The sequence below is a fragment of the Rhinopithecus bieti genome, unplaced genomic scaffold, assembly GCF_001698545.2.
Source record: "Rhinopithecus bieti isolate Rb0 unplaced genomic scaffold, ASM169854v2 scaffold_9581, whole genome shotgun sequence".
In the NCBI taxonomy this organism is placed as follows: domain Eukaryota; kingdom Metazoa; phylum Chordata; class Mammalia; order Primates; family Cercopithecidae; genus Rhinopithecus; species Rhinopithecus bieti.
The window spans coordinates 3,737,391-3,745,401 of NW_016806413.1; the positions used below are offsets into that span (position 1 = coordinate 3,737,391).

At 41.5% G+C, this 8,011-nt stretch overlaps 1 pseudogene; it reads right to left on the reverse strand.

Moving 5' to 3' along the window:
* Positions 1–2,174: 2,174 nt before the first annotated feature.
* Positions 2,175–3,228, reverse strand: LOC108532358 (heterogeneous nuclear ribonucleoprotein A1 pseudogene; annotated as a pseudogene).
* Between the last annotated feature and the right edge of the window lie 4,783 nt (positions 3,229–8,011).

The window sequence follows — 8,011 nt, forward strand, 5'->3', positions numbered from 1 at the left end:
CCCTCCCCAAATTACTCCTGGGGATAAAATCATTATTGTAAAACCTAAGACCAGTGCTTCAGATATTTTACATACCCTGCACTTGATGAATCAGCTGGCACCACCCAGATCAATAAACTGGCTAAGCTGGTGTTGTAGCCCCCACCCAGGAACTGACTCAGCACAAGAAGACAGGTTCAACTCCCTGTGATTTCATCTCTGACCAATCAGCAGTCCCAGCTCACTGGCTTCCCCCTACTCACCAAATTGTCCTTAAAAACTCTGATCCCTGAATGCTCAGGGAGACTTATTTGAGTAATAACAAAACTCTGGTCTCCTGCATATCTGGCTTTGCATGAATTACTCTTTCTCTATTGCAATTCCCCTCTTTTGATAAATCAGCTCTGTCTAGGCAGTGGGGAGGGTGAACCCACTGGGCACTTACAATATAATGTACTTCTTTGTCTCTTATAACCTGTTTGTTGTATAATGAAACTATACCCATTAAATACTAATCCCCATTTCCCCCATGCTTCGGCTTCTGGCAACCACCATGCTTTCTGTCACTATAAATTTAAGCACTCTAGGAAACTCATTTAAGAGGAATCATACTATGTTTATCCTTTTTATGACTGGCTTATTTCATGTCGCATAATATCTTTAAGTTTCATCTGTGTTGTAGGAAGTGTCAAAATTTCCTTCATTTTTAAGACCAAGTAAATATTCCACTGATGTGTGTATATACCACATTTTATTCATTCATCTGTCACTGGTTACTTCGTTGCTCCCACCTTTTGGCTTTTGTGAATAATGCCACTATGAACACGAGTGTGCAAATATCTTGAGTTCCTGCCATCATTTCTTTTGGATATATACCCAGAAGCAGATCACGTGGTAATTCTATGTTTAATTTTTTGAAGAATCATACCATTTCCCAGAGGCTGCATTTTACATTCCCGCCAGCAATACGCAAGGGTTGCAATTTCTCCACATCCTATCACTTGTTATTTTCTTTTGGTTTTTAAAAAAAATAATAGTTTTTCAGAGTTTATCTTACTTGGAGTTTGTTGAGCATCTTGAATTTGTAGATTTGTATTTTCATTGAGTTTAGGAAGTTTTCAGACATTATTTCTGTGGCAGGCCAGGTCTCACTAACACAGGCCTCCATAACAACTGTTTCAGTACTAAGTGGTTAAGTTAAATATTCAAAGCTGAAAGAGCCAATGCCCTTTATACAAAGGCTGGAATGTAAGAAGTACCCACCAAGAGTTTTGCCTAGGCCTTTCCTGGGCCTTGAAGCATTACAAAATAACAAAGGAATTCTTAATAGGACCCATTTAGGATTAAACAAGTTTTACTAGGGTTCTGAAGGAACTCCCCAAACCTCTGTGATTTAGCAGGAGACAACATAAGAGTAATCACCCACCGGCACCTGGACCCATTTAGATTAAGTAAATTTACTGAGGCTCCCAAGGAGGGTCTTCAGGACTCAGACCTTAGTTATAGATTATAAGTGGCATCACTTATGTCTTTAGATGAATGCACACTTCCACATAGACATATAGCTTAGAAGGTATATAAGCTCTGGAAAACTTTGTAATTTTGAGTTGGTCTGGCAATAATTTCCAGGCCTTCTCCCTGTAACTGGTTACAGAAATAAAAAACTCTCTTTCTCCCCAGTTCATCTGCATCTTGTTATTGGGCAGCAAGAAATAGCAGCCCGACCCTCAGTTTGGTCTGGGAACATTTCTTCAACTAGTCTTTCTGCCTCTTTCTTTCTCTCTTTCCTTCTAATATTCACATTATGCATATATTGGTCTGCTTGATGGTATATCCTGGGTCCCTTAGGCTCTGTTCACTTTTCTTTTTTTTTTTTTTTTATTTAAGACATTTATTCAGTCAGCATCCAACCAATCAGCTATTACATTTAGCAATCACTAGCCGTGGGTGCAAAAAAAAAAAACAAACTACATTAAAACCCTTTGTTGGACATGCTCTTACACCTTTCCACGAAACCAGCAAACTAAAATAACCTGTTATATATTGGTCACAACACTACCAGTCCTCGGAGTTTTTTGCCATCACGCAGTATTTGTCTTCTAAACATGGTTCTCTGTAGCAGGTAGGGGCCTGCCACCACCTGCTGCTTGGCTGAGTTTCAACAAATCTGTCTGGCTAACCTGTAAAGCTTCCCATCATCTCTCCTGGCTCCCTCTCTGCTCAAGCTTTGTTTCCTTAATTAAATCTTCCTCCACTGGCCATAGCTGCTGCTTGCTATACTGGACACTCGCATAGGCACCTTGGTTTTGTGGTTTGGCAAAGTATTGGCTACCCACCCCATAGGCGGCAGAGCTTCTGCCTCCAAGTTTCCTCCTTCATCGGGTCCAAAAAATTTGAAGACTTGATTTTGTAATTGAAAAAAATTCATTGGTAGCTTCCACACTCCCAAAATTGCCTTCCATTCATTACCAATGTCTTATAGCCATCCCTTCCTGTCCTCTATATCACACAGCATGGCTGCCTACCTCAAAGCCACAACTCACTGAAAGTTTCCTTCTACATCCAAAGTTGTCTTTCCCACAAAACCACCCTCCATGACCCACCACCAAAGTTTCCGAACCACTTCGACCTCCTTTTGGCGAAGATTGAACAGCACTAGCCACTCTTTGTTCCCACAGGGCTTTCCTAACTTCAAGTGTCGGGCCATCTCCACCAGTACGGTATTTCTAAATTGGACAGTCTCTATCCATGGAGTCACTGGCCTTCGTCAACAGGTCCTATAAAGGCAAAGCCCCTTTTTCTTGCCACTGCCTCGGTCAGTCATGTTTTTCCACACACTTTTCCACATCTTTCCCATACTGTTCACCAACTTACTCTTCTAGGTGATGTTCTTCAGTGTCTTCTTTAATGCCAACCACCAATATCTTTTTCCCAGTTAAGTGGGCATCCTGGTCTTTCGAGCAATCCTTCTCTTCGGACAGCATCTCCTTTGGTTCCACGACTCTTCCACTCCACCTTGTGTGGCCTTGCATTCATGGCTGCATCCACCTCCTCCACAGTGGCATAGGTGACAAACCCACAGCCCCTGGAGTGCTTGGTGTTTGGATCGCTCATTACCACACAGTCCATGAGCGTTCCCCATTGCTCAAAATGGCTCCTCAGGCTCTCATTGGTTGTTTCAAAGCTCAACCCTCCAATGAAGAGCTTCCTCAGCTATTCGGGTTCTTTAGGAGACTCTGACTTAGACATGACAGCAGGGAGAAAAGAGACTTTAATGATGCTTCTTCAACAGTGTCCACAGGCAAAGGAGCAAGCTGATGAATGTATCTGCCAGCCTACCTCTCTGTTCACTTTTCTTCATCCTTTTTTCTTTCTGTTCCTCCAGTTCAATAATTTCAATCATCCTATCTTTAAGTTTGCAGATTCTTTATTTTACTTGTGCAAATCTGCTTTTAACCACCCCCACCCTCACCCCAGTGTATTTTCCCTTTTAGTTATGATACTTTTCAGCTCCAGAGTTTCCTTTAGGTTTCTCCTTATCATTTCTATCTCTTTATTGATATTTTGATTCTATTCGTACATTGTTTTCTTCTTTGTCCATGATTACCTTTAGCTCTTTGAGTATCTTTAACCCATTTCCCATGAAAATATTCCCCAGTGGCCCTTGCAGTGCAGTGAATACACCACGATAACTCATGGATTACAGTCCTAACCTTACCCCCAAAGTCTGCCCAATTATTAAATGCTATCATCATATACATTTCTGTTACATTAGGATTAGAGAAAAGTTCTGTTTGGAAATAACTTCAAGAATAGTTTTTATACTTTACTTTCACATTGAAGATCAATCTGATTTGCTTCAGCCTCAAAGAGTGTGTTTATGTAAAATTAAATGAGTACTGGCAGTGAGCTGCAACTTTTTTCTAAATGAGAAATGGGTTAAGACAGTCATTCTAAAGTCTTTGTCTATGAAGTCCACTATCTGGGCTTCCTCAAGAACATTTCTTACTGACTTCTTTTATTACTTTGAATGAACCAACTTTTTTGTTTCTTTGTATGCTTTGCGATTTTTTATTTTTTATTTTTATTTTTTATTTTTGTAGAGACTGGACATTTGAATTTTACATTGCGATAACTCTGGAAATAATATTATCCCACTTATCTCAGGGTTTGACTTTTAAGAAATATTTTAGAGTGTCTGTGCTAGGGATCATCCTGAGGTGAAAGTTTAAGGTCTTTTCTGAACCTATGTCTTTCCCTGGGTATGCACACATGACTTCTAAATTCCCCCATACACACAGTTGATTTTGAATGTAAAAAACAGGCTGGGCACGGTGGCTCACGCCTGAGATCCTAGCACTTTGGGAGGCCAAGGCACCAGATCACGAGATCAGGAGATCGAGACCATCCTGGCTAACATGGTGAAACCCTGTCTCTACTAAAAATACAAAAAATTAGCCTGGCGTGGTGGTGGGCGCCTGTAGTCCCAGCTACTCAGGAGACTGAGGCGTGAACCCGGGAGGTGGAGCTTGCAGTAAGCCGAAATCACACCACTGCACTCCAGCCTGGTCAACAGAGCGAGACTCTGTCTCAAGAAAAAAAAAAAAACAGGCCAGGCGATGTGGCTCATGCCTGTAATCCCAGCACTTTGGGAGGCCGAGGCAGGTGGATCATGAGGTCAGGAGATCAAGACCATCCTGGCTAACACAGTGAAACCCCATCTCTACTAAAAACACAAAAAATTAGCCGGGCATAGTGGTACATGCCTGTAGTCCCAGCTACTGGGAGGCTGAGGCATGAGAATCGCTTGAACCCAGGAGGTGGAGGTTGCAATGAGCCGAGGTCTCACCACTGCACTCCAGCCTAAGCAACAGAGCGAGACTCCATCTAAAAAAAAGAAAAAAGAAAAGAAAAGAAAAAAACCAAAGGTGCAGCTCCTTTTAATGTTTTAATGCCCTAGAGACTGCTTCAGCCAATGGAGGTGAACCAATGGCAGCCAGCCTCCATGGCTACACCTCATTGATAAGAAGCAGCTATCAGCAATTGTAACACAGAACCCCAATATCTGGAGAACAAAGTCCTAATTTCCCACTCTGGCTTCAGCAACCCATGTCAGAAACATGTCATGGCTGCCTGCCATGGTTCTTATGGGTGGGTATCCAATAAAAGCTGAAATCAACCACTATTAGCCACAATTTACCAACCAACCTTTCCTTTGGAAGCTGCAAGTATTCAAATTGATCCCAGAGTTCCAAAATAGTCACTTTAGACAGTTCTGCTAGTACAATGCTCTCTAGGTGATGAGATGGATTTTTGGTGCTTCCTGTTCCACCAACTTCTCTGACCAGAAGTCCTCAGTAGTTCTCCACTGCCTGTCAAATAAGATTCATGCCTCAGCTGAATTCAAGACACCCCAGAATAGGCACCAAGCCATCTTTCCAACTGTTTGCCAGATCCTACTGCACAACTGTCACAAGGATGATAGTGATCGACAGGAAGGTAACATCACACATGGGCAAAGGATACTAATCCAGTCTCTTCATGGAAAGTCAAGCTTTCCTGGCCCTCAGATTCACCATGAAGGTGCACGATTGCTGAAGATACTGCTTGATTACAGTGGAATGCAGTGGAAGTTCAACCAAGTATTTTACAAAGTTCTCCTTGCCTTGGGTTGCGGGGGGTAGGGGGACTTAGACTCTCCAAGCTACTCTAGAAACCATGGCATTAAGATCACATCGTTTACACTTGCAAATGCATTGGTTCCCCTCTTATCTGCAATTTTACTTTCTGTGGTTTCAGTTATCCACAGTCAGCCATGGTCTGAAAATATTAAATGAAAAATTCCAAAAATAATTCATAAGTCTTAAGTTGCACGCTGTTCTGAGTAGTGTTATGAAATCTCACACCACCCTGCTCCATCCCGCTGTACACCAAAAGTATCTGAGAAAGGACTTAATCAATTTTGAAGTTTATTTTGCCAAGGCTAAGGACATACCCAGGAGACAGGTCTCTGTCTTTTTCCAAAGATGATGTTGAAGATTTCAATATTTAAAAGGGAAAAGCAGGCTGCAGGGGAAAGAGAGAGGGTGTAGTCGTTACTGAATCCACATGTAAGAGAAAAGGAGCAGGTAGGGGAATATGTAATTATGTATTCATCTCATGCTAAGTAAATCTGCAGGTTACATAAGATAAGGTGAACACAGAGTAGCTGCCTGTGGAGATTTTTTACCTTTTATCTGTAGCTATCTGCTTAGGAACAAAAGGAAAGGCAGCTTCTTGCATGAGTCAGCTTTTAACTTGACTTTTTCCTATCAGCTCAGTGAATTGGGGTCCCAAGTTGTTATTTCCTTTCACACCACCCAGGACGTGAATTATCCCTTTGTCTAGCATAGCCACGCTGTATACACTCCCTGACCATTAGTCACTTGGTGGCCATTACAGTTATCACATTGACAGATCACAAGAAGGAGGGTGAGTACAGTACAATAAAATATTTTTAGAACGAGACCACATTCACATAACTTGTATTACAACATATTATTATAATTGTTCTATTTTACTATAAATTATTGTTGTAGATCTCTAACTGTGCCTAATTTATAAGTTAAACTTTATCATAGTTATATATACAGAAAAAAATATAGTATATATAGAATTCAGTACTATTCAAGTTTTATGCATCCACTAGGGATCTTGGGATGTATCCCCTGCAGACAAGGCAGGACTCCTGTAACTACTAACAACTCTGATATTTTCTTGAGGGTTTGGTGTGCATGTGGATTGAAAGTTAGTTTCCTGGATAGCATGTTCATCAGAGTTATAGGCTTCGGGCCTGCCTGAGTTGTACCCGCATTGACATATCAGACGAACTGGACTTTCTTCTTCAAGCACATCTCACCAGCTCTTTAGATGCCTTTCTCCATAGAGTTGATAGAAATGAGACAGCCAAATGCTGCTCAGGTCATTGTGCACAGGGGGCTTGCCTAAACATGCCCATGGTGAAAAATTCTGTCCCTTAACACATGTGCAGTAAAGGAAATAAATCAATGTGGAGTGGCTTAGACTAAGGGCCCGCCTGTGCACTAGGAGATTGGGGTGTAGCCACTGGGAATTCACACTTTATGCAGTGGGGAGAAGCCTGGCCTCTTCAGCTGGTGGGTGGTGGCCTGGTATTCAATCTGTGAGGTGGGAGCCTGTTGGCAAACCCCCTCTTCTTTCGCTGAGAGCTTCCTTTCAATAAATTCCACTCCCCTCACCTTTCAATGTGTCCATGTGCCTAATTTTTCATGGTTGTGAGACCAGAAATCAGATTTTAGCTGAACTAAGGAGCAAAAAATCCTCATCAGTGTTTGCCTGAAATACCTTACTTTTTCATTCACAACCTGACCCTATATATCCTTACTAGCCCAACTCAAAAGGCTTATTTTTTATAAATCCCTTTCTGACCCTGTTCCCTTTATGCCAACAAAGTGTGACACTGCTCTCAGAATCCATTGGCATTTGGCTCGTACTGCTTTAGCATTGTATATTTGATATTGCATGCTTATCCCATTTAATCAGTGAGATCCTTGAAGGATGATTTAAAAATCCAGTCGATCTTTGTCTCCCTAAGACTAAGATACTACCTTGCATATGCTAAGCCTGCAATAAATTATTTGTTGCTATGAACTATGGAACTGTATACGGACAACTTGTTTCTCTAGCTCCAATTTCTCCCATTTTACATTTCTCTGACGCACTTAGCAGTAAAGCTTGCACAAACAAACTGGCTGTACTAAATGTTTGGCTCTACCACTGAATAAATGTGTGCCCAAGGGAGAGTTCCTCACATCTCTAAGCCCCATTGTTCTCAACTCTAAAATAAGACTGAATGTCTGCAACAGTAATCAGAGATGGAATTGGAGAATTATTCTTCCATTCAACAAACATTTATAGAGCATTTACTATCTATCAGGCAATGTGCTAGGTCTTGAGGATACACCAATAGACAAGACATAGCCCTTGATTTTAAAGAGTTGATTGTGGTGCCAGC